The following is a 26,674-nucleotide window of genomic DNA, read 5'->3' as shown; positions in this document are numbered from 1 at the left end:
ATACAGTGTGTTCTTTCTAAGACAGCATTTGAATCTGATACTTACGATTTAAGCTATGAGAGGTATCTGCAGAGTTTAAAGATTGCATAGCTGATTCAGTTTCACAGCATGATCTTTTTATTTTTTTAATTTATTTCTTTTTTAATTGAATATAGTTGATTTATATTAAGACATTTATGTATATTACCCCATCGTTTACATTAGGCTTCATTCTTGGCATTAATATGTTCTATCAACTTGAATATATATTCATATATTGCATATTCAAATATATATATGTGTATATTCAAATATATGCAGGCATATTCAAACGTATGCATATATAGTCAAACATATATGTCTGTAGTCAAATGCATATGTGTATATTCAAACATGTGCGTGCATATTCAAATATACCTATCTATATTCAAATGTATATGTGTATATTCAAATGTGTGCATATTCAAATATATGTGTGCATATGCAAATGTACGCGTGTATATTCAAACATATACACGTCTAGTCAAACATATACATCTATTTTCAAGTGTGTATGTGTATATTCAAATGTATACGTGTATATTCACACACACACACACACACACACACACACACACACACACACACACACACACACACACACACACACACACACACACACACACACACACACACACACACACACACACACACACACACACACACACACACACACACACACACACACACACACACACACACACCCAGGAGGAGGGCATGGCAACCTACTCCAGTACTCATGCTTGGAGAAACCCATGGACAGCGGAGCCTGTTGGGCTACAGTCCATGGGGCTGCAAAGAGTGGGGCACGACTGAAACAGTGCACGCACACACGCATAGTGCCGTGTGTCCACCATTATGATACCATTAGTCTCACTACTAAAAATCGTGTGCCCCAGCTGTTCACCCCTTCCCCACCCAGGCAGCCGCTGATCTTTATACTTTTCCTATCATTTCTCCTTCCTTAGGATTTCACCTGCTCGGCATCACACAGAAGGTAGCTTTTTCAGACTAGCTTCTTCCATTCAGTAAAATGCATTTATGTCTCTCCCGTGTCCTTTCACAGCTTGACGGCTCATTTCTTTTTAGTGAGGACTAACAGCCTGTTACGTGGATGTACCACATTTTATTAGTCAGCCCACCTACTGGAGGACATCTTGGCTGCTTCCAAGATGTGAATAGAGATGCCACAAACATCCACGTGCAGGCTTCTGTGCAGATGTTAAGGTCTCGACTCCTTAGGGGAAATGCCAAGGACTGTTACTGCTGCATCGCATGGATAACAGCATGTTTACTTTTAAGAAAATGCCGGGGACTTCCCCGGTGGTCTAGCGGCTGACACTCCGTGCTCCCGACGTAGGAGGCCCCTGTTTGATCCCTGTCCTTGGAACTAGATTCTGTATGCCACAGCTAAGAATTTGCATGCCACAACTAAACATCTTTTGTGCTGAAATTAAAAGATCTTGTGTGGTGTAGCAAAGACCTGGCTCAGCCAAATAAATAAATACAATAAATTTGGTAAAAAAAAAAAAACAAAAACAAACCTAAAACTTACAAATTATCTCCCAGAGTGCCTGTACCATTCTGTGTTCCCACCGACAACAATTTCCTGTGGTTCCACGTCCTCACCAGCATCCTGGGACATCAAAAAGTAATGAACAACACAAACACCCTCGAAAAGACACTGCCAAGCAGAATAGCCATCGTTACCGTGCCTGAAAGACGTCCTGGACTGTCTTCAGTCAGCCCAGACCCTTACACCTTCCCAAACATTTCTGTTGTTCAGTAGCCAGCTTGGGTCAGACTGTTTGTGACCCCATGGACTGCAGCACGCCAGGCTTCCGTGTCCATCACCAACTCCTGGAGCTTGCTGAAATTCATGTCCATTGAGTTGCTGATGCCATCCAACCATCTTTTTATTGTATAAAAAGGCCAAAAGATACTTAATTCCCAAAGACAGAAAAGAGTTAACATTATTACCTTCCGATGTTTGGCTTTTTGTGAATAGAAGTCATCTTTTGATGTTCCACTACATGTACCTGCCCCCAAGCAGAAACATCTATATATTGTCTCCCCACTTACCTCTTTGGAGCAGTCTGTCAGGGCTAATCTGAGTGGACATATCAGGGCTACTGACTTTTAGTAGGCTGTGTGGGCTTCCCTTGTGGCTCAGGTGGTAAAGAATCCACCTGCAATGTGGGAGACGTGGGTTCGATCCCTGAGTTGGGAAGATCTGGAGAAGGAAAAGTCTACCCACTCCAGTATTCTGGCCTGGAGAATTCCACGGACTGTACACTCCATGGGGTCACAAAGAGTCAGAGACAACTGAGCGATTTTTTCACTTGAATAAAATATCCAAGGCTTCCCCGGTGACTCAGTGGTAAAGAATGTGCCTGCCAAGCAGGAGACATGGGTTCCGTCCCTGGTTCCAGAAGATCCCCTGGAGGAGGAAATGGCAACCCACTCTAGTATTCTTGCCTGGGAAATCCCATGGACAGAGGAGCCTGGCAGGCTAGGCCCATGTGGTCTCAAAGAGTCGGACACGGCTGAGCATGAATACTCGGCATAGTGCGTCTCAACTTATTTTAATGCCTCCGACACCCACCTGAGGCTAGAGGATTAGATACCCACGGTGAGAGGCTATAAAAGGCTACTATTGTGCTACTCAGACTGGGTCTGTGGGTATCTCTGTCACCTAGGAGCGCACTGGAATGCACGTTCTCAGGCCCGGCCCCAGACGAACAAGATCAGAGGATGGGCCCCGGGAGCTCAGTTATACTATGTCCTCCACCTTCCAGTTCGTTCCTGTGCACAGCCACCACAATGAGAAGCACTCAGCATCTCTAGCTTCCCTGGTGGCTCAAGACAGTAAAGCGTCTGCCTGCGATGCGGGAGACCTGGGTTCAATCCCTGGGTCGTGAAGATCCCCTGGAGGAGGGAATGGCAACCCACTCCAGTATTCTGGCCTGGAGAATCCCATGGACAGAGGAGCCTGGTGGGCTACAGTCCATGGGGTCACAAAGAGTCGGACATGACTGAGTGACCTCACTTTCACTTTTCACTTCTTTCTGTCAAGTTACCTGGGACATTTTTCACAGAACTACAACAAATGCTGCTCAGTGGCTTCATTCATGTCTGCCTCTTTGCGACCCCATGGACTATATAGCCCGCCAGACTCCCCTGTCCATGGGATTCTCCAGGCAAGAGTACTGGAGTGGGCTGCCATTTCCTCCTCCAAGGGATCTTCCTGTCTGTCACAGGGATTGAACCCGAGCCTCTTATTCTACATCTCCTACATTGCAGGCAGGTTCTTTACCACCACAACAAATATTCCAGAAATATATACGGAATCATAAAAGACCCAGAATTGCCAAAGTGAACCTGAGGGGAAAAAAAAAAAAAGCAGGAAACCTAACCATCCCAGACCTCAGACAATGCTGCAAAGCTACAGTAATCAGAACAGTGTGGTATTGGGAGAAATAAAGCCCAGAAATTGGAAGAGCCCAGAAATAAACCCACCTACTTACAGTTAATTGGTCTTTGACAAAGGAGGCAAAAATATAAAACGGGAATAAAACAGTATTTTTAGCCAACAATGCTAGGAAAGATGGACAGCTGCATATAAATCAGCAAAGAACACACCCTCACATCATGCACCCAAGTGACCTCAAAAGGCTTAAAGAGTTAAATGAAAGTGAAAGTTGCTTACTTGTGCCCAACTCTTTGAAACCCCATGGACTCTACAGCCCTTGGAATTCCCCAGGCCAGAATACTGGAGTAGGGAGCCAGTTCCCTTCTCCAGGGGATCTTCTCCACCCAGGGATTGAACCCTGGCTTCCCACATTGCAGGCAGATTCTTTACCAGCTGAGCCACAAGGGAAGCCTATAGAGTTACATAGAGGACATGAAACCATAAAGCTCCTAGAGAAGAACACAGGCAAAACATTCCCTGAAATGAATCATACCAATGTTTTCTTAGTCTCCCAAGGCAACGGATTAAAAACAAAAGTAAACAAATGAGACCCAATCGAATTTACAAGGTCTTGTACAGCAAAGGAAACCATTAGAAAAGCAAAAAGACAACCTATGGGATGGAAAAAAAAATTACTTGCAAATGATGTGACTGCCAAGGGTTAAATCTCCATAAAAATAGCTCAGAGAAATCAAGAAGGAAAACGACCCAATTGAGAAATGGGAAGAAGACTTAAATCAACATCTCTCTAATGAATGAGCAGTAGGCATATGAAAACGTGCTCAGCATCACCAGTTGTTGGAGAAATGCAAGTCAGAACTACAGTGAGGTACCACCTCACACCAGTCAGAATATCCGTCATTGTAAGTTTTAAAGATAAGGAATGCTGGAGTGGTTCCCTGGTGGCTCACTGGTAAAGAACTGCCTACTGATTCAGCGGACATGGGTTCGATCCCTGGTCTGGGAAGATCACACAATGCTGAGGGATAAGTAAGCCTGCGTGCCCTAGAGCCCGTGTTCCGTAACCAGAGAAACCACTGCAGTGAGACGCCCGAACACCACAAGGAGAGACTAGCCCTCACTTCCCTCAACTGGAGAGATCCCACGCAGCCACAAAGACCCAGTGAGGTCATACATAAATTTAAAAATCTTAAAAAAAAAAAACCATCACACACACTGCAAACAAATGCTGGAGCGGCGGGAATAAATGTGGAGAAAAGGGATCCCTTCTGTGATGTCAGTGGGAATTAATCAAGTAAACAGCATGGAGGTTCCTTAACAGAAAATAGAATTATCATAGCATCTAGCAGTTCCATTCTTGGGCATATATATGGACACAACTATAATTCAAGAAGACACACCCACCCCAATGTTCACAGAAGCACTATTTACAACAGCCAAGACAAGGAAACAACCTAAATGTCCCTGGATAAAGAAAACGTACACACATATGATGAAATACTACTCAGCCATAAAAAAGAAGGCAAGAATGCCATCGGCAATAACATGGATGCAACTACAGATTGTCATACCGAGTGACATTTCAAGTCGGACAAAGACAGACATCACACGGTATCATTTATATGTGAGATCAGAATACAGCAGAGATCAACCTACAGCAGACTCACATACAGAGAATGGATTTGTGGTTTTCACGGGGGAGGGAAAACGGAGAGGGATGGACTGGGAGTTTGAACTTTGCTGCTGCTGCTGCTGCTAAGTCCCTTCAGTCGTGTCCGACTCTCTGCGACCCCATAGACGGCCGCCCACCAGGCTCCCCCATCCCTGGAATTCTCCAGGCAAGAACACTGGAGTGGGTTGCCATTTCCTTCTCCAGTGCATGAAAGGGAAAAGTGAAAGTGAAGCTGCTCAGATGTGTCCAACTCTTGGAGACCCCATGGACTGCAGCCCGCCAGGCTCCTCCGTCCATGGGATTTTCCAGGCAAGAGTACTGGAGTGGGTTGCCATTGCCTTCTCCGGTTTGAAGTTAGGTGATGCAAACTATTAATATTACAATGGATGGATGACAGGATCCTTCTGTATAGCACAGGGGACTAGATCCAACCTCCTGGGATAAACCATCCATTCTTAGTCGCTTCAGTCGTGTCTGACTCTTTGTGACCCTATGGACCATAGCCCACCAGGCTCTTCTGTCCATGTGATTCTCCAGGCAAGAATACTGGAGTGGGTTGCCATTGCTTGTCCAAACCCTAATAGAAAAGAATACAAAGAAAAATGTATACAGATGTATAACTGAGTCACTTTGCTGTACAGGAGAAATTAGCAAAGCACTGTAAATTTAACCCTACTTCAATTTTAAGAAACTATTACCCCAAGGAAACCAGAATTGAAAAAGACACACATATCCCAATGTTCACTGAAGCACTATTTGCAATAGCTAGGACATGGAAGCAACCTATATGTTTATCAACAGATGAATGGATAACTAAGTTGTGGTATGTATACACAATGGAATATTACTCAGCTATGAAAAGGAACACATTCAAGTCAGTTCTAATGAGGTGGATGAACCTAGAGCCCATTAAACAGAGTGAAGTAAGTCAGAAAGTGAAAGACAAATATCATATATTAATGCATAAATATGGAATCTAGAAAGATGGTCCTACATGCAGGGCAGTAAAGGAGACAGACATAAAGAACAGACTTTTGGATTCAGTGGGAGAAGGAGAGGGTGGGCTAATTTGAGAGAGTAGCATTGATACATATACACTACCATATGTAAACCAGACAGCCAGTGGGAGTTTGATGTATGACTCAGGGTACCCAAAGCTGGTGCTCCGTGACAACCTAGAGGGATGGGGTCGGGGGGGTTCAGGATAGAGGGGACACATGTATACCTATGGCCCATTCATCCTCATGTATGGCAGAAACTATCACAATATTGTAATTATCCTCCAATTAAACTTTTAAAAAGCTATTAAAATGTGTCTGTAGCATCCGCAGTAAAACAGGACTTGAGGAGGCTGGAAGTGCCTTCCACCTGGTTATTGGGAGACATTTGGTTTTCTTCCCTTGTCGTACAATTCCACTCTTCACAAGACCAGGAAAAAGCACCAGCAAGATTGATCCCATAAACGAAGAGCTTGCTCATAAAAAGGCTGTTATGTCAAGATCCACTTATGAGAAAACCTCTCCAGAAAGCGGGCAGAGAGGAAACCTACCTCAACAAAATAAAGCCCATAAATGACAAAGTGAAAGTTGTGTCTGACTTTTTGACACAAAGTCATTCAGTTGTGTCCGACTTTTTGACACAAAGTCATTCAGTTGTGTCCGACTCTTTGTGACCCCACAGACTATACAGTCCATGGAATTCTCCAGGCCAGAATACTGGAGTGGGTAGCTGTTCCCTTCTCCAGGGGATCTTCCCAACCCACAGATTGAACCCAGGTCTCCCACATTACAGGCAGATTCTTTACCATCTGCACCACCAGGGAAGCCCAAGAATACTGGAGTGAGTAGCTGTTCGCTTCTCCAAGGGATCATCCCGACCCAGGAATCGAACCCAGGTCTCCTGCATTGCAGGCGGATTCTTTACCAGCTGAGCTATTGGCTAATGTAATACTTGATGTTGAAAAGCTGCCAGCATTCCCTCTAAGATGAGGAACAAGACAAGGATATCCACTCTCACCACTATTATTCAACACAGTTTTAGAAGTCTTAGTCAGAGCAGAGGAAAACAAAATCAAATAAAAGGAATACAAACTGGAAAAGAAGGAGTAAAACTGTCACTGTTGGCTACGTATACATGGTTTCCCAAGTGGTGCTAGTGGTAAAGAACCTGCCTGTCAATGCAGGAAACATAAGAGATGTGGGTTCTGTGCCTGGGTTGGGAAGATCCCCTGGAGTAGGGTGTGACAACTCACTCCAGTATTCTTGCCTGGAGAATCCCATAGACAGAGGACCCTGGCAGGCTATAATCCATGGGGTTGCAAAGAATCAGACACAACTCAAAATGGGAGACCTGAGCAAGACCCCAGTGACTGAGCATGCACTTATACAATATATACATATACAAAAAGTCCTAAAGACATGTGAAAACTACTAGACCTCATCAACCAGTTTAGTAAAAGTTGAAGGATGCAAAATGAATATACAGAAATCTGCAGCATTTCTATACACAGACAGTGAACTATTAGAGAAATTAAGGAAACCATCACATTCATCATTCACATCAAAAAGAACACAACACCTAAGAATAAACCTACCTAGGGAAGCAGAGAGTCAGACATGACTGAGCGACTGAACAACAAGAAAGGAAGCAAAAGACCTGTGATCCGAAAACTTTAAGATGTTGATGAAAATAGCTGAGGAGGATACAAACAGATGGCATGAGATACCGTGTTCTTGGACTGGAAGAATCAATCTTCTTAGAAAATCACATGTTTTCCAGGGCAACCTCCAGATTCAGTGCAATTCCTATCTCATCACAAATGGAGTTTTTCACAGAATTGGACCAGGAGTTTGTATGCAAACACAAAAGACCCTGAATAGCGAAACCAGTCTTGAGAAAGAAGAATAAACCTGGGAAAATATGCTCCCTGACTTCAGACCATGCTACAAAGCTAAGGTAAAGAACATAGCATAGTACTAGTATGAACATAGACACAGTGATGAATGAAACGCGATAGAAAACCCAGAGATAATCCCACATGCTTAGGTCAGTTAATCTATGCAAAGAAGGCAAAACTATACAATGTAGAAAAGACAAGTCTCTTCGATAAGGGGTTCTGGGAAAACTGGACAGCTACGTGTAAAAGAATGAAATTACAACAGTGTCTCACAACACGTACAAAAACCAAATTAAGAGTCCAAGTTCCTTTCAGTTTGGTTCCCACTAACGTCTGAGGCACTGGCTGCAGAATTTCAAGAGGTTTAAGAGCAGAGATGAGACAAGTCTCAGTTTCCACCTTAGTTCATCATACTCATAACCAAGGCTCCAGCTGGCTGACTGCCTAAGCATACAGGCTGGGTGGTTCTTGAGGTATTGGGGTATAGTCAGGCTTCCCTTGTGGCTCAGCTGGAAAAGAAACCCCCTGCAATGCAGGAGACCTGGGTTAGATCCCTGGGTATAGTAGAGTAACAATGTTGTGACATGTTCAAGGGAACAGCAACAAGACTCAGCCATACATACACATGTATCCATTCTCCCCCAAACTCCCCTCCCATCCAAACTGCTACATGACATTGAGCAGAGTTCCTTGTGCTGGACAGCAGGTCCTTGTTGGTTCTCCATGTTAAATACAGCAGTGTGTCCACGTCCATCCCAAACTCCCTAACTATCCCTTCCCCATCCTTCCCCCTGGGAACCATAAGGTTATTACAGAGTATTGAGCAGAGGTCCCTGTGCTGTCCAGCAGGTCCTTGTTGGTTCTCCATGTTAAACACAACAGTGTGTCCATGTCCATCCCAGACTCCCTATCCCTTCCCCCTTTGTTAGTTTTATATAATCTAAACTGCCACCCTTACAGAGGCAACACATAGTTACACTGCTTAACCTGGAAGCACTTACAACTCCCACTGAATTCTTTGCTAGAAAGATCACTTGGAAGAATTTGCATTCCTTATGTTCAGAGGTATCTATTTCAATTTCCCTGTGCTCAGACATTCAGTTGTTTCAAACACAATGCGACCCCATGGACTGCAGTCCACCAGGCTCCTCTGTCCATGGGATTCTCCAGGCAAGAATACTGGAGTGGGCTGCCATGCCCTCCTCCAGGGGATCTTCGTGACACAGGGATTGAACTCACATATCCTGCATTGGCAGGCGGATTGTTTACCACTCTGCCACCTGGCAAATCCTAGCTACAGATAAAACAGTGGCTGAGGTACCGAGTAACAACCCTAATAGCCTGAAGCCACAGACCCTCACCGCAGCCTCTGTTGCAGAATCTAGCCTTTCTGTCAGTGAACCCACTGTTCTCCCTGGGAATTTTCTTTTTTTTTTTTTTTTAGCAGAGAATTTAATAGAGGGAAATGGTTCAGGGGCTATTGGAAGGCTGAAAAGGGCAAGAGAGCGTCTGTGGTCCCAGAGATAGTAACCTGAGTAAGCAGCTGCCACTCCCGGAGGCGGGGATCAAAGGAGAGAGACTGAGCTTCACAGAGCTCCGAGTCTGGGGGCCTGGGACCCCGACCTCTGAGGAGGACAAGGCCTGCTGGCTCTTCAGGTGCCTGGAGAAGGGTTCACCAGGCAGGACTCACACATCTGGGGGTGGGGTGGGGGAGTGATGTCTTGCTGGTGGTGCCAACCGGAAAGATGCTACCAGTTGGGGAATGTGGAAGAAGGCTGGGAACTGGGACTGGTCGCTTTTGGAAACCACTGCTTCTCCCAGTGATTTATTTAAAAAATATATTTTTTATGTATTTATTTGGCTGTGCCAGGTCTTAGTTGTGGCCTCTGGGGTGTTTAATTGTGGCGTGAGGGTTCTGTGGTTGTGGCGTGCGGGGTCTCTGGTTTTGGCCTCTGGGGTCTCTTATAGTGACATGTGGAGTCTTGCAAAATCTTAGCTGCAGTATCTGGCATCTAGCTCCATGACCAGGGATCGAACCCCAGCCTCCTGCTTTGGGAGCATGGAGTCTTAGCCACTGGACCACCAGGGGAGTCCCTCCCTGAGCTTTTTTGTTTAAAATATTGCCCCGTTGGCATTAAACACTGTCACCACCTTTTTCAATATACCTAGCCAAAGCACCTGTGCTTTGAGCATGCATGCTTCCTCCCACTCAGATCCTCAACAAGGTACCCCACTGATGCCCGACGCTGCCAACCAATCAGAATTCAGAGAAGCTGGAGTAGTCCCGAGGTCCAGAGATTCAGCTAAGAATAACATTTCCTCTACAGTAAACACAACAGTAATTAACACCGAATTAAGCAGCTACGGTTTGAGTGCTCTCTTAGACCCTGGACATGCATTTTCATTTCCCTGCCAAGACCGTCTGTGGATAAAGCTAGTCAAGGTCACCCAGACTCAGCTTGGACTCCACAACCCGTGTTCGTTCTGTGACACCACTTATGAATCAGAGGCTGTCCGCCAGGCTGTTGTTCTTCAGTCGTGTCCGACTCTTTGTGACCCCGTGAACTGCTGCCCGCCAGGCTCCTCTGTCCATGGGATTCTCCAGGCAAGAATACTGGAGTGGGTTGCCATTTCTTTCTCCAGGGGATCTTCCCCACCCAGGGATCGAACCCAGATCTCTTACATTGCAGGCAGATTCTTTACTGTCTGAGCCATCAAGGAAGCCTCTCTTTTTTTTTAAAAAAAAGGCTTCAACTAAATATTGAAGTAAAACTTCCACTGACTCCAAGTCTTCTTTGGTTTATGAATTCTGCCCATACACGGTTTAGAAAAAGGAATGTCAAGCTCTTACTTCCCCTCTCTCATACTTCTCTTAAAGTCGAGTCATCTTGAAGTGGCCATCTACATTTTTGAAATCAGGCTGAAAGTAATCGCAACCTAGGTTGGTCGCAACCTAGACAGCATATTAACCTAGACTAGCATAAGCTCGTGCGCCAGGCAGGTCGAAAAGCAGACCCAGCTGTACGACCTCTGTTTACGACGTAGCTTTACGCAGACTAGTCGTGGATGGCTAGAGCTGAGCCCTTTGCTCAGTTTGCAAGTCTGCACCTCGGCCTACTGGGATTGCTCGCTGGACACGCTGTGTCCTCTGGATTTCTCTGACCAGGACACCTACGTTTCCTCCCCGAGGTTTGCAGCTGAGCAGGTAAGTTCATTTCGTGCATCTAGGAATCTCCCTGGTTGCGTTGTTGGCACGCTTGCGACCTTGTGCTCAGCCTGGCAAGTTTTTGGTTTCCCTGTGCTCATTTCTTTCCCTTCTTTGTTGGTAAGACTTTTTGCAGTTTTGCTTTTGTTTTTGTTTTTGTTTTGGTGCCACTGAGTCTAGCAGCCTGGGTTTGGGGCACCTGGGCCTGACTGCAGACGGCCCCAGGTTGCCTTCTTCTGTGCTTTTCAGACATGCACTATTTATTCAGTTCACTAACGTTTTCGGAGAAGGCAATGGCACCCCACTCCAGTACTCTTGCCTGGAAAAATCCCATGGACGGAGGAGACTGGGAGGCTACAGTCCATGGGGTCGCTAAGAGTCGGACACGACTGAGCGACTTCACTTTCACTTTTCCCTTTCATGCACTGGAGAAGGAAATGGCACCCACTCCAGTATTCTTGCCTGGAGAATCCCAGGGACGGCAGAGCCTGGTGAGCTGCCGTCTGTGGGGTCGCACAGAGTTGTACATGACTGAAGCGACTTAGCAGCAGCAGCAGCAACGTTGCTGTTTGTATGATTGCCCCCCTCTCTTTCTCTCTCTTGATTTCCTTATGTGTTTGCAGACCGTCAACCTCAGGCTCCATATCCTTCGTGCTCTGAGACTCAGTGCTGGCTTTTTTTTTTTTTTTTTAATATTTATTTATTTTAGGTTGTGCTGGGTCTTCCTTGCTGCGCACAGGCTTTCTCTAGTTGCAGCGAGCAGGAGGCTACTCTCTGGTAATGGTTTTGCGTGGGCTTCTCATTGCGGTGGCTTCTCTTGTTGTGGAGCACCCCCTCTAGGTGCGGGCGGGCTCAGTAGCTGTTGTGCACCTGCTTAGTTGCCCTGCAGCGTGTGGGATCTTCCCAGACTGGGGGTGGAACCCGTGTCCCCTGCATTGGCAGGCGGATTCTTAACTGAAGAGGAAAAGTTAAAGGTTTATATAACCTCCTGCTCGTTCTGCCTCTGTAACTCAGCTTGCTCCTTGCAAAGTCTGGATCAGGTAGGTCTCCTAGTCTCAGAAAGTGGGGACTCAGAATACTCGGAACTGGAGCTTATCTCTCTAGCCCTTGTCCTGCTCTTTGCAATTGCCCAGCCCGGCAAACCTGCTTCATCATGCCTGTCCATGTAAAGCTCAGGCATCCCCCTCCCCATCTTGACTGCTGTTCTCATGCTCTTGAAACCCCTTAGTTTAAACCAGCCTATTAACAGCCTGTGTTGCCCACTACAGTCTGTCTATAAAAACTCTGTAACTCCTTTGTTCGCAGTTTGGCTCAGAGCTTGGAGACTTAGCTCAGACTTAGCTCAGAGCTAAGTCTTCTGGGCCCGCCGGTGTAATAAACGTGAGTTCTCCAACTCTCTGGGTGTGGTGCTTGGTTTCTTGAGTACTGGTTTCTGCAACAAACCACTGGACCCCCAGGGAAGCCCTGGGTTGGTTGTTTTTTTTTTTTTTTTCCTGTTTGAATGATTGCTTTTCTGTTAAGATCACGAACCTTGGCTGGAAGGTTCTAATATCGCCTATATGCATGACTTTTGTCCAAGTAAGTGAACTATCAGTACGTTGTTTTTCCTCTGCAATCCCTGTGTTGTGGAGGTCTGTGGGCTTGCTATGCACAATAGAGTCCCGGGCAGAGGTCCCCAGCCTTCAAGATCTAATGCCTGGTGATCTGAGGTGGAGCTGATGTACTAAAAATAGAAATAAAGTGACAAACATGTAAAGTGCTTGAATCATCCGGAAAGCGTCCCCCGACTCCCAGGTCCTTGGAAAAATTCTCTTGCACGAAATGGGTTCCTCGTGCGAAAAAGGTTGGGGACCACTTGTGTGAGGATCAGCTGCTTGCAGTGTGTCGGGCGTGCTGATCAGAAACACAACGCCCCACCCCCTGCCCCCAGGTGTGCAGGGTTAGAAGCCGAGTTGTAACAAGAGCCCAGGTGGTTCTAATGCAGCACTGAAGGAGTTATGGGTGGTGTTGTAGCTCCTACAGGATAAAGCCCCCTCACCTGACATGAATTGTGCGTGTCTATCTTATCAAGCACTGCTTTTTCCAACTCTCTTATCTACCACAGATGTGATTTTGGAAACCTGTGTTGGCTGAGTTTCCAGTAGTGAACTACTCTAGGGTTCTGCAGGAACCCAGGGTCTCTGTGTTGTCATTTCTTTGCATATGTCTTGCACAAGCCCTTTTTGATGTCAGCATACCAGAGGAACATGAAGAACTGAATGTTGCTCAGTCGCACCCAACTCTTTGTGACCCGATGAGCTATGCAGTCCATGGCATTCTCCAGGCCAGAATACTGGAGTGGGTAGCCTTTCCCTTCTCCAGGGAATCTTCCCAACCCAGGGATGGAACCCAGGTCTCCTGCATTGTAGACGGATTCTTTACCAGCTGAGCTACCAGGGAAGCCCAAGAATACTGGAGTGGGTAGCCTTTCCCTTCTCCAGGGGACCTTGCCGACCCAGGAATTGAACCAGGGTCTCCTGCATTGCAGGCGGATTCCTTACCAGCTGAGCTACCTGGAAAGCCCACCAGAGGAACGTGTCTTCATGCTTATGACCATGATCTGAGGTGGGCATGGAAGAGAGGCAGCCTGAGGGTGCAGGGTGGAGACGGCCACTCAAGTTCAACAGTAAATTTAAGGTACTTAAGGTCATTCTGGGCTTCCCTGGTGGCTCAGCGGTAAAGGATCTGCCTGCCAATTCAGGAGACGTGGATTCGATCCCTGAGTTGGGAAGTTCCCCTGGAGGAGGAAATGGCAACCCACTCCAGTATTCTTGCCTGGAGAATCCCATGGTCAGAGGAGCCAGGTGGGCTACAGTCCATGGGGTCACAAAGACTGGGGCACGACTGAGTAACTAACACTTCACTTTATTAGGTGGGTTTCCTTGGTGGTAAAGAATCTGCCTGCAATGTGGGAGACCTGGGTTGCATCCCTGGGTCGGGAAGATCCCCCAGAGAAGGAAATGGCAACCCACTCCAGTATTCTTTCCTGGAGAATTCCATGGACAGAGGAACCTGGTGGGCTACAAGCCATAGGGTTGCAAAGACTCAGACAGCACTCTGTGACTAACACTTCACTTCACTTTATTAGAGGCACGTCCTTGATGGCTTAGACAGTAAATTATCAGCCTGCAGTGTAAGAGACCTGGGTTCAGTCCCTAAGTCAGGAAGACCCCCTGGAGGAGGACATGGCAACCTACTCCAGTATTCTTGCCTGGAGAATCCCATAGACAGAGGAGCCTGGCAGGCTACAGTCCATGGGGTCACAAAGAGTCAGACAAGACTGAGTGACTACACTTTCTTTCTTTTTCAGTAGAATGTTGAAATACGATTGTCGGGCATTCTGTCATCTGCATTCTAAAATAACTAATGTCAGGAACCAAATCTAAACATGATTAATAAAGAATGTTAAGGAAATGGCTACGGCTTTGCTTTAAAAATACAATAGTCATCTGAAGGAATACGATTACAGTTGTGAATGTGAATAAGTGTTTTGAAGTATCTTCTGGGATCATGAATTCAAAGATATAAATTTAAATTTAACATTACAGGAGCAATAATAATTCTTCATTCCTGTTTTATTCAGTCTGTTAGCATCATTGAGGGGGAAGAAGTAGATATTTCAGTTTAAAATATGTGCTTTTCTGTTTCTTTGTTTTATTCCAAGTTACCGTAAGATTATTTATCAAAAAGCATTAGTAAGGCTGAACCTGATTATATTTCTCTGCTTGGGTTTCCATGACAAAATACCGAGGATGGAGTGGCTCGAGCAATGATAGACTGTGCTGTCTCCCCTAGTCCTGGAGGCTGGAGTCAGAGATCTAGGTGTGGCCAGGGCTGGTTCCTCCCGAGACCTCTTTCCTGGGCGTGTAGACGGCCGTGTGCTCCCCGTGTCCTCCCGTGACCATGCTTCTGGGTGTGTCTGTGTCCTCAGCTCTTCTTATAAGGATCCCAGCCCTGTGGACATCAGGACCCAACCCGGTGACCTCGTTTTACCTTCACTCCCCATTTAGAGACCGAACTGTCCCATTCTGAACTCCTGAGAGTTAGAATTTCAACATACAATTTTGGGGAAAGGGTGAAGACAGAATTCAGTCTATAAGAATGAAGAAACTATGTTAGTTCTCACTATAGAAGTCACTACGAGTTCTCCTTAAATGTTGAATATTGTGATAAAAATATCCATAGTCTACCCTCTCAAATTAAAAAATTGTCTCAGTACAAGATGTAAAAGTTTGTGAGGTACAAGGCAGAAATGCAGGACCTCTTGACACATTTTAATGGGATACTCTGCAAATGAGGAAGAGAAAACTGGGTTTTATATAAAAAGTGATGGATCTAAATGTTTGTTTGTTGTTTAGTCTCTCAATTGTGTCCAACTCTTTTGCGATCCATGGACTATAGCCTGCCAGGTTCCTCTGTCCATGGGATTTTCCAGGCAAGAATACTGGAGTGGGTTGCCATTCCCTTCTCCGGGGTATCTTCCCAACCCAGGGATGGAACCCAGGTCTCTTGCATTGGCAGGCAGACTCTTTACTACTGAGCCACCAGGGAAGCCTGAAATGACAATCCTTTAAAACTTTGACTATCAAAGGAAATAACCAGGAATTCCTTCTAAATTCACTGTGTTGGGAATTACACTATTAGATTTGTATAGACATGGAATATATATATTGCTAGCAGCTATGTGTGTATGCCAAATCACTTCAGTCCTGTCCGACTCTTTGTGAGCCTGTGGACCATAGCCCACCAGGGACCATAGCCCACCAGGCTCTTCTGTCTGTGGGATTCTCCAGGCAAGAATAATGCAGTGGGTTGCCCTTTTCTTCTCCAGGGGATCTTCCTGACCCAGGGATCAAACCTGCAGGCGGATTCTTTACGACTAGTGCCAAGACCTGACAAAGACCAACAGAATTATCTAGTGTAGATAGAAGAGTAGTCTCCCCATGACCTGGAAGTATAAATTCTCTTGTATCCTACAGATTAAAAGCTATGTGCTTCAGCTTTCCATTGATGGTGGTCCTCAAGTGGGGTAATTTGGCGCCTCAGGAGGGAGGTAGAGAGGTTTTTGGCTGGCAAAAGTAGAGTAGGGTTGCTTCTGACATCTAGGGGATGGGAGCCACCGAGTCTTCTATAAATGTCCTGGGATGACCAGGATGATACCCCACAACCAAGGTGAAGCTGGCCCCCAATATCGGTCGTGCCAAGGCTCAGAAATTCCAAGGACATTCCCAGTGTTATCTGCAGCATCAAAGTTTTTTTTTTTTTTTCTTCTTTTTTTCTTACAATTGAACTATAGTTGATTTACAATGTTGTGTTAGGTTCAGGTGTACGGAGAACTGATTCAGTTATACGTGTGTGTGTAAGTGTATATATATATAATTTTCAGATTCTTTTTCATTATAGTTTACTACAAGACATGTATTATAGTTTCCTGTGCTATACTGTAGGTCCTTGTTGCTTATCTAGTTTATACCTAACAGTGTCTACCTGCTAATCCCAAACACCTAAGGTAAAGCTTCCCTTGTGTGTGTGGGTTTTTTTTTTTTTTTCCCTTTCTTTGGCCATAACTCCCAGTATGTGGAACTTCGCAGACCATAAATGGAACGCTCACCCCTTGTAGTGGAAGCGTGGAGTATTAATCACTAGACCTCCAGGGATGTCCAAGTTTTCCTTGTTTGACACCCTCACTCATCCAAGACATTTTTTTTTTTTTTTTAATTTCTCTTAGGACAGCGTTCCGATGACTTTCCCATTCGCCATGAGGATTCAGCAGAATCATTTGGTCATTTCCCATGACCATGAACTAGAGCCTTCCCCTCTGCCCAGTGCTGTTCTCGGGCACGACCGTCCCCTGTCATTAACCGCCTCACTTCCCAGCCCGCTCCTTCCCGTCAGGCCGACAGCCCGCAGTGACATTCCAAACGGCCTAATCACTCTTCTCCTCCACCATTTTCCATAGAAACCTGAATGAATTTAAATGTCAGTTGGCATAGCTGCTAGAGTAGGTGGATGGTATTTCATAATTGCTCTTCCTGCTCTGTTTTAAATAATGCAGAGGCAACCTGTGAAAGCATATAATAGGAAATTTCTGTTCCCTCCTACCTCCTCATTAGAGTGATTTAAAGCCAAGACTCAAGCCTAATGAATAATAAATGCCTCGAGTAAAATTTCATTTCAATGGGAAACTAGGGCACAAGCCCACTTGTAAAATATTAGGATTTTGAAAATGAGTTTTTAACTACTGACAGGGTTTCTGACTCAGAAACGTAGTTCTGAGTTGTGCTATTGAAAAAACACTCTACTGTTTTCAGGATTAGCTCCAATAACATAGGAGACGTGAGTGAAAGTCGCTCAGTTGTGTCCGACTCTTTGAGACCCCATGGAATATAGAGTCCATGGAATTCTCCAGGCCAGAACACTGGAGTGGGTAGCCTTTCCCTTCTCCAGGGAATCTTCCCAACCCAGGGATCGAACCCAGGTCTCCTGCATTGCAGGCGGATTCTTTACCAACTGAGCTCTCAGGGAAGCCCCAAATAATATATAAAGGTATCTTATTTTCCTTTGGGGATATCAAAAAAATTACTTTTCCTTTCCTTTCCTTAAATAATGCTCCCATTTGATGGCCAACTGTATATTCACCCAACAGGGTTTAAAGAGCTGCCAAAAATCTACTGAGACTATTTCTTCCTTTTGAACTACTTTGCTCAGATTCTGAAAAATTGCATGGAGTAACCAGTTACCAATTATCTGGTTGTTTTTCATGAATGAACGTTTCAAAAAAAATAATGTTTGTATAATTTTTTGATTCCGCATATAAGTGACATCATATGGTATTTCTCTTTCTCTGACTGACTTCACTTACTGTGACAGTTGATCCACTTGTACCAACAAGAGTCCAATTTCAAGTGAAAATTATAAAAGTAAATTCAAGGTGCTTTTGGTAAAATTGGAAATCAAAAGTTTCAAAGCTGTGATCTGCTGTTCATAGATTGTTACACATTTAGCATGAGATTTTCTAATCTTTGGGCCTCAAAATGATTTTGCAGTCAAGACAGATGAAGCTATAACTGCAGTATGTTTCTTTTCTTGTTTAATCTCTCAGTCGTGTCCGACTCTTTGTGAACTCATGGACTGAAGCCCTCCACGCTCCTGTCCATGTGATTTATGTAGATTTGATTATCTACAGATAGATATATATCCTTTATACATATACTCTATGTAATCTTTATATGTTTCTACCTGTATATATATGTGTGTGTGTGTGTGTGTGTATCTTTATCCATTATCATGATCTATGTAACAGTGGAGAAATCTCATGGACAAAGGAGCCTGGGAGGCTACAATCCATGGGGTTACAAAGAGTCATACACGACTGAGCACCCATGTTCTGTATGTATCATTATTTGTCTATCTATCATCATTATCTGAAGAGGCCAGACAGAATGAAAACCATAATCGCAGAAAACTAATAGAACTGATCGTATGGATCACAGCCTTGTGTAACTCAATGAAACTACGAGCCATGCCATGTAGGGCCACCCAAGACGGACGGGTCACGGTGGAGACTTCAGACAAAATATACCTATCTAAGTATCTGTCATCTATTATTATCTATCTACCTATCTGTTATAAGTATCTATCATCTATCATCAATATCTATCTATCTACATATTTATTAGCAATATCTATCTTTCTGTCCATTCTCTGTATTTATTGGAGAAGGGCATGGCAGTGCCCTCCAGTATTCTTGTCTAGAGGATCCCAGGGACAGAGGAGCCTGGTGGGCTGCAGTCCACAGGGTCACAAAGAGTTGGACACGACTAAAGCGACTTAACGTGTATGCACACACCCATCTCTATTCAATCCTCATCATTTATTGAGTCCGTATTCGCAAACTTATCAGCCCACCAAGATTTATTGGTAGCCCCAAGTCAGTATTCACTCTTTCCAGGTCTTTCTCAGACTTTTGCTGAGCAGGCAGCCATTTGTCACCTGTTTCTAAGTGCAGTGGAACAGAGTCACTTTCTTTTCTTGTGTTCCTGCCTATGAAGTTCTGTTCCTATAAAGTGTACTTCTTGTGGTCTGCTGAGTGCCATACATTTCCCGTTTCTGTGCTTTTGAGGGGTGACTTTACCATTTACCATGCCCCCCCCCACCACTGCCAGTGAAGGGCCGAGGTGCTGTCTAGCATCTTAAACACAACAAGGCTGTGATGTGTTTCATGGAGCAAATGCATGTGTTTGTTGAGGGGTGAGTCACAAGCTGTGAGTTCAGTGTGAAAGAATCAGTGGTATATGTTCAGTGAAAGTGAAAGTGCTCCTTGCTAAGTTGTGTCCGATTCTTTGTGACCCCGTGGTCTGTAGCTAGCCAGGCTCCTCTGCGCGTGGGGTTTTCCAGGCAAGAATACTGGAGTGCATTGCTGTTTTCTACCGTTGCATATTGTCACCCTTTATCCTGGGAAGACAATGATTCGTCAGGGATGCACTAACTCTGGCTAGTGTCATAGTTGAGTGGGAGAGAAGAGATTGGTATTCCTTCTGCATTTTAAAATCGTAGGTGAGTTTGAAAATGTTAAGAAGACTCCAGACAACTAATGTGAAATGATAGGAAACATACATATTGGTTTCACCCTAGGTTCCTGGCACAGCTCCTGGGAGCATCTTTTTATGTTTATTTATTTCTTTAATTGAAGTATAGTTGATTCACAGTGCCAGGCTTATCTCTGCTGTCCAGCAAAGTGATTCAGTTACACACATATATTACATTCTTTCTTTTTGTATTATTGTCCATGATGAGATTTATCATGGGATATTGTATAGAGTTCCCTGGGCTTTATAGTAGGACCTTGTTGTTTATCCATTCTGTATATAATAGTTTGCATTGGCTCACCCCAAACTTTCAGTCCATCCTGTCCCCTTCCCCCCACCACCCCTTGACAAGCACAACTCTGTTACCTATAACTGTGGGAGTCTGCTTCTGTGTCCTAGATAAGTTTATGTGTGCCGTATCCTAGAAGCATCTTTTGTTTTCATAATTGGCTTTGGCCCCTTTTGCGGATTCCAGCCTTCTAAATCCCTCAGAACTTTCTGGGTGATCAGTTCAGTTCAGTCGCTCAGCCATGTCCGACTCTCTGCAACTGACTGTAGCATACCAGGCTTCCCTGTCCATCATCAACACTCCTGGGAGATAGCAGTGTCTTTGGTTCTATTCAGGCGTCTCTCAGTGGGCCCCTGGGTGGGGGCTCATCACCAGAAAGACCCCGCCTTGATTAGAACCTCGGAACTCCCCATCTTCAGAGTCAGGGCGGGGCTGGTGGCTGAGTTAGTGACCGAGCTCCCCTTGATGAAACCTCCGTGAAAATCCCGATCTTAAGGGGTTCAGAGTTGGTCTGAGCAGGTCAACACAGCCCCATGTCGGGAGGGTGGTGCACCCCAGCTCCTCAGCAGGGGCTGGGGGGGGAGGGGACAGAGCTCACATACTTAGGACCCTTCCTGACCTCACCCTGTGTGTCCCTTTATCTCACTGTTCATCTGGATCCTTCTTTATAGCCTTTTTTTTGGAGCCTTTTTAAAAAATATATTAGAGTGTAGCCAATTAATGGCAACCCAGTCCAATATTCTGGTCTGGGAAATCCCATGGACAGAGGAGCCTGGTGGGCTACAGTCCATAGCATTGCAAAGAATCAGACATGACTGAGCAAGTAAACACACATAGCTGATTAACAATGCTGTGATGGTTTCAGGTGGGCAGCAGAGGGACTCAGCCTTACATATACACGTGTCCATCTCTCCCAAGCTCCCCTCCCATCCAGGCTGCCACCTGACCGTGAGCAGAGTTCCTTGTGCTGTCCAGCAGGTCCTCGTTGGTTCTCCATGTTAAACACAGCCGTATGTCCATGTCCATCCCAACCTCCGTAACTATCCCTTCTCCCATCCTTCCCCCTGGGAACCATAAGGTTATTACAGAGTATTGAGCAGAGTTCCCTGTGCTGTCCAGCAGGTCCTTGTTGGTTCTCCATGTTAAATACAGCAGTGCGTCCATGTCCATCCCAAACTCCCTAACTATCCCTTCTCCCTACCCTTGCAAACGAGAAACCATAAGTTTATTTTCTTAAGTATGTGAGTCTGTTTCTGTTTTGTAATTTCATTTCTATCATTGCTTTTTAGATTCCAAATGTAAATGATAGGATTTAATATTTGTCTTTGTGTTTCTGACTTATTTCACTCAGTATGATCATCTCTAGGTCCGTGCGTGTTCCTGCGAACGGCGTTATTTCATTCCTTTTTATGGCTGAATAATACTCCACTGTATCTATGTACCACATCTTCTTTATCCATTTCTCTGTCGGCGGACATTTAGGTTGTTTCCATATCTTGAGTGTTGTAAACAGTGCTGCAATGAACACTGGGCGCATGTATCCTTTCGGGCCATGTTTTTCTCTGGGTGGATCCTTTATTATATTCTTGGTAATAAATTTGTAAACGTTAGTAACTTTCCCTGAGTTCCGTAAGCTGGTCTAGGAAACGATCCGGCCGAAGCGGGGAGTGATGGGAACCCCGATTCACAGCCAGTTGACCAACCTGAGTCTTACAGGTGACCTGTGGTGATGGCCATATTGTGGGGCTGAACCTGTGACCTGTGGGGTCTGCACCAACGCCAGCTAGTATCATATTAAACTGCAGGAACCCAGCTTACTGGGGGACCTCACACACACATTTGGGGACCAGAAAGCAAGTGTCGTGGTTGGATAGTGAAGGATATGCACTTGGAAGTGAGTTCTCCCTAGGTGATTTTTACCATATGTTTGAGATATGCCTCTCTCCATATCAGGTTTAAAATAAAATGCGTACGTTGCATCATGAAGCAACAAGTGGAGTTTCTGGTTTGTCTGTTTTGCTTTTTGTTTATTTTTTTAAGCTTTTATTATTAAAATATTTTATTTTATTTTATTTTGGTGTATAGTTGATTTACAATGTTGTCTTAGTGTCAGGTGTACAGAAAGGTGATTTGAGTTATTCATTGAGTTGTCGGAGTTATTTGAGTGATTTATTGATGGCTTTGCTGGGTCTTCGTTGTTAGGGCTGGCTGTGTCTAGTTGTGGTGTGTGGGCTTCTCACTGCGGTGGCCTGTCTTGTTGTGGAGCACGGGCTCCCGGCACACGGGCTTTAGTAGTTGCACCATGTGGGGCTCAGTAGTTGTGGCGCCCAGGCTCTAGAGCACAGGCTCGGTGGTTGTGGTACATGGGCTTAGTTGTTCCGAGGCATCTGGTCTCTTCCCGGACCAGGAATAGAACCTGTGTCTCTTACCTTGGGTGGCATATTCTTTTCCACTGAACCACCACGGAAGCCCTGGAAGAACGATTTAGTTATACGTATACATATATCCCAGAGAAGGAAATGGCAACCCGCTCCAGTATTCTTACCTGGAGAATCCCTTGAACAGAGGAGCCTGGCGGGCTACAGTCCATGGGGTCGCAGAGTTGGACACGAATGAGTGACTAACACCCATACACACATCTGTTCTTTTTCTGAATCTTTTCTCATATAGGTTATTACAGAATACTGAGTATAGTTCCTGTTGTCTACAGCAGGGGCTTGTTTGTTACCTTTTATGTATAGCAGCCTCTATATGTGAATCCCAAACTCCTAACTTGTCCCCTCCACCACACCTTTCCTCTTTGGTAAGCATAAGTTTGTTTTCTGTGTCTGAGTCTGTTTCTCTTTTGTATGAGTTTGTGTCATTTATTTTTCTTTTTTTAAGAATCCACCTACATGTGACATCACATGACATTTAGATCGTTTTTGCAGGGGAAAATCCACATATTCAAAGTTTTGTAACAATGATTGTCCTTTTTTTTTTGGAAGGGAAGAGGGAAACAGCATAGCCTTTTCTGGCTGTCTGAGAAATACAGGAGTTGAAAGCATCCATTCATAAAACTATATTAGGAATAGCGTGTATCAGAACACCGTATCAGAGTCGTGTTCATCTTCCTCTGTGAACTGAGGCAGTAAAAAAAAAAGGGACTCCCTTTAGGAGGGCTTGATTTTTTGACTAAAAGCCCATGTCATCCACACACAGAAATTTTAACATGCAGACAGCCGTATTTCACTGAAAATGAACTGCATTTGCCAAACATCTCTATTCAGCCTGGAGCACTAAGGAGCCAAGGCACAACAGTGACTCCATTCGCTTGCCTTTGGGAAAAAAAAAAATTGGCATTCTACCCACGTCCATCCCCACCTCACTCACACAGGGCCGCTCACTCGAGAGATGCTGTGTAGAGTGAAGATAAGTCAGAGAAAGAAAATCAAGTGTCATTCAATAACACCTATACGTGGCATCTAGAAAAATGGTACAGATGAACCTATTTACAGAGAAGAAATGGACGTGCAGACGTAGAGAACGGACTTGTGAACACACCCTTAGGGAAGGAGAGGCTGGGATGAATGGAGAGAGTAGCAGTGAGCAGCACTCACACATATACACGACCGTGTGTAAAATAGACAGCTAGTGCGAAGCTGCTGTGTAACACAGGGAGCTCAGCTCGGGGCTCTGGGATGACCTACAGAGGTGGGATGGGGGAGGGAGGCAGGCTCAGGAGGGAGGGGGTGTACGTCTACAGATGGCTGCTTCACGTTGTTGGGTAGCAGAAACTAACACAATACTGTAATGCAATTATCCTCCAGTTAAAAAAAGAAAGTTACTGTTGAAAGAGTAATTTAAATCGCCTTCCTGAGAGCATCTTTAGTGTCTCATTTTCGTCCACCATGCCTGTGAGTCGCCTTGAATAGTCAAGACGTAGTTTATCACCAGCCGGAGAAGGCAATGGCACCCCACTCCCAGTACTCTTGCCTGGACAATCCCATGGATGGAGGAGCCTGGTGGGCTGCAGTCCACGGGGTCGCTAAGAGTCGGGCACGACTGAGCGACTTCACTTTCACTTTTCCCTTTCATGCACTGGAGAAGGCAATGGCAACCCACTCCAGTGTTCTTGCCTGGACAATCCCATGGACGGCGGAGCCTGGTGGGCTGCCGTCTGTGGGGTTGCACAGAGTCGGACACGACTGAAGCGACTTAGCAGCAGCAGCAGCAGTTTATCAGCAGCATGCCCGCATCCCAAGCAGAGATGCAGCCCCAGCTGAAAGCAGACTCTCTTCCAGGAAAACCTACCCAGGAAATCACACACACACATCTGCACACAAAGCTATTTTTGTAAAAATACATTTGAATATAGCTTTTCTTTTTCAGTCCATATAGAAAGCAAAATAAAGTGAAAGTGAAGTCGCTCAGTCATGTCCGACTCTTTGCGACTCCATGGACTGTAGCCCACCAGGCTCCTCTGTCCATGGGGATTCTCCTGGCAAGAATACTGGAGTGGGGTTGCCACGGAAAAGCAATCGTTACTAACAATGCTGTTTCATTTAGCATCCTTATTTTTTTAATGATAAGTTTTTTTTTTTTAATTGTATGTATGTATTTATTCTTGGCTGTGCTGGGTCTTCATTGTCCTGCAGGCTTGTCTCTGGTTGTGGTGAGCCGGGGTCTACTCCCCTTACAGTTTCATGGTCTTCTCATTGCAGTGGCTTCTCTTGTTTTACAGCACAGGCTCTGGCACACAAGCTTCAGTAGTTGTGGCACGTAGGTTCTGTAGGTGCCGCTCGTGGGCCCTAGAGCAAACGCTCAACAGTTGTGACACACGGACTTAGTTGCTCCCCGGCATGTGAGATATTCCCAGACAAGGGATCGAACCTGTGTCTCCTGCATTGGCAGGTGGATTCTTAACCACTAGACCACCAGGGAAGCTCCTCACCGGCCTTATTGTACCGTTGGAGGAAGATAATGTCGATTCGTAAAGATGAATGAGTTTTAGTTGGATCGTGACTGTAATACTTCACTCTGAACGAGCTCACCAATAACTCTTATATCCTGATTGTAGAAAACAAGTCTGCTATAAATAATTATAATATTGGGAATTTGTGCAGCTGCCGAGAAAAATTTGAGAGACATAAAAACAAATGCAACGTGAAACTCCTTCTCTTAATAATGTTTAAACCCCCCGAGTTTTCATTTTAAAATTTACTGTTTATTGTATCATTGAAGAGTATACAGTTTAAATTACTAAGCAAGTGACAAAACCATATTTAATCAATTCTATTTGTGGTGCTCTGATTCAAATACATGTCAGATTACCTTACTTGCTGATTGCTGTTGAAAAGTTTCCACTTTAAGAAATACAGTTTTAAAATACGTCTTTGATGTTATTACTTGTTTTTCTCCACAAATATATACAAGTACCTGTTGTCTGACCTATTTAGTGTGGTTTGACAGTAAACCAAACTAACTTTTTCAATAAACTAGTACCTTTTGTGGGGCTTTCCTTGTGGCTCAGCTGGTAAAGAATCTGCCTGCAATGTGGGAGACCTGGGTTTGATCCCTGGGTTGGGAAGATCCCCTGGAGAAGGGCATGCCAACCCACTCCAGTATTCTGGCCTGAAGAATCCTCATGCACTGTGTCGTCCACGGGGTTGCAAAGAGTCGGACAAGACCGAGTGTCTTTCACTTTCACTTTTCAGTACCTTTGGTAGACTTAAAAAATGCACAACCTTAGAGTTGTGTGTCGGGTCTTATTTGGGGCAAAATGAGGACTGCTCTCTGGGAGACAACCCCTCAGATAGCTCTGAAAAACTGCTCCAGAGAGGTGTGGAGTGGGGATGTCAATATATATGTGATTTTGGTGAAGGGGGAGTACATGCAATCAAGCGCGTGAAAGCGCGCGCGCGCGCACACACACACACACACATACTTTTTTTTTTTTTTTGTAGAAACTTCGTGCTGGTCTCGTAAGGGTTATTGCTAGTCATGAGGAACAGTCATCACCATAAAGGATCTTAGTGCTTTACTAGGCATGAGGAGATACAAGAATCAGGCTCACAGAATCAGCTCCTGAAAATATCTAGCCATCTGAAGACCTGTCCTGCCAGCCTTCCCCAGAGCACAGATGTCTCCTGTCTGCTCTCCACCCTGAGCCCCTTTCACGAGGTGCTGAAGGTCAGCAGCTGCGGCAGCACCTGATTGAATGCTCGTAGAGGTGGATGGCAGGTGCCCACGGCAAGTGCCAGTGTGATGCTTTTGCTAACCATGTCAGTGTCTGAGTTAATTCATTATAAGTAGAAACCCATTTAGCACATGTGCTGTGCTTAGTTACTCAGTCACATCAGACTCTTTGCGACCTCCTGGACTGTAGCCCGCCAGGCTCCTCTGTCCTTGTGGGTTCTCCAGGCAAGAAGACTGGAGTGGCTTGCCAGGCCCTCCTCATTTAGCACATATATAGCTAATTTTTTTGTTGACAGAAGTGTTCAATGTATCTTGTGTGTGCTAAGTCTCTTCACTCAGTAGCCCACCAGGATCCTC

The sequence above is a fragment of the Giraffa tippelskirchi genome, chromosome Y (assembly GCF_054371585.1).
Source record: "Giraffa tippelskirchi isolate mGirTip1 chromosome Y, T2T-mGirTip1v1.2.pri, whole genome shotgun sequence".
NCBI lineage: Eukaryota > Metazoa > Chordata > Mammalia > Artiodactyla > Giraffidae > Giraffa > Giraffa tippelskirchi.
This window is presented reverse-complemented; position numbering follows the sequence as displayed.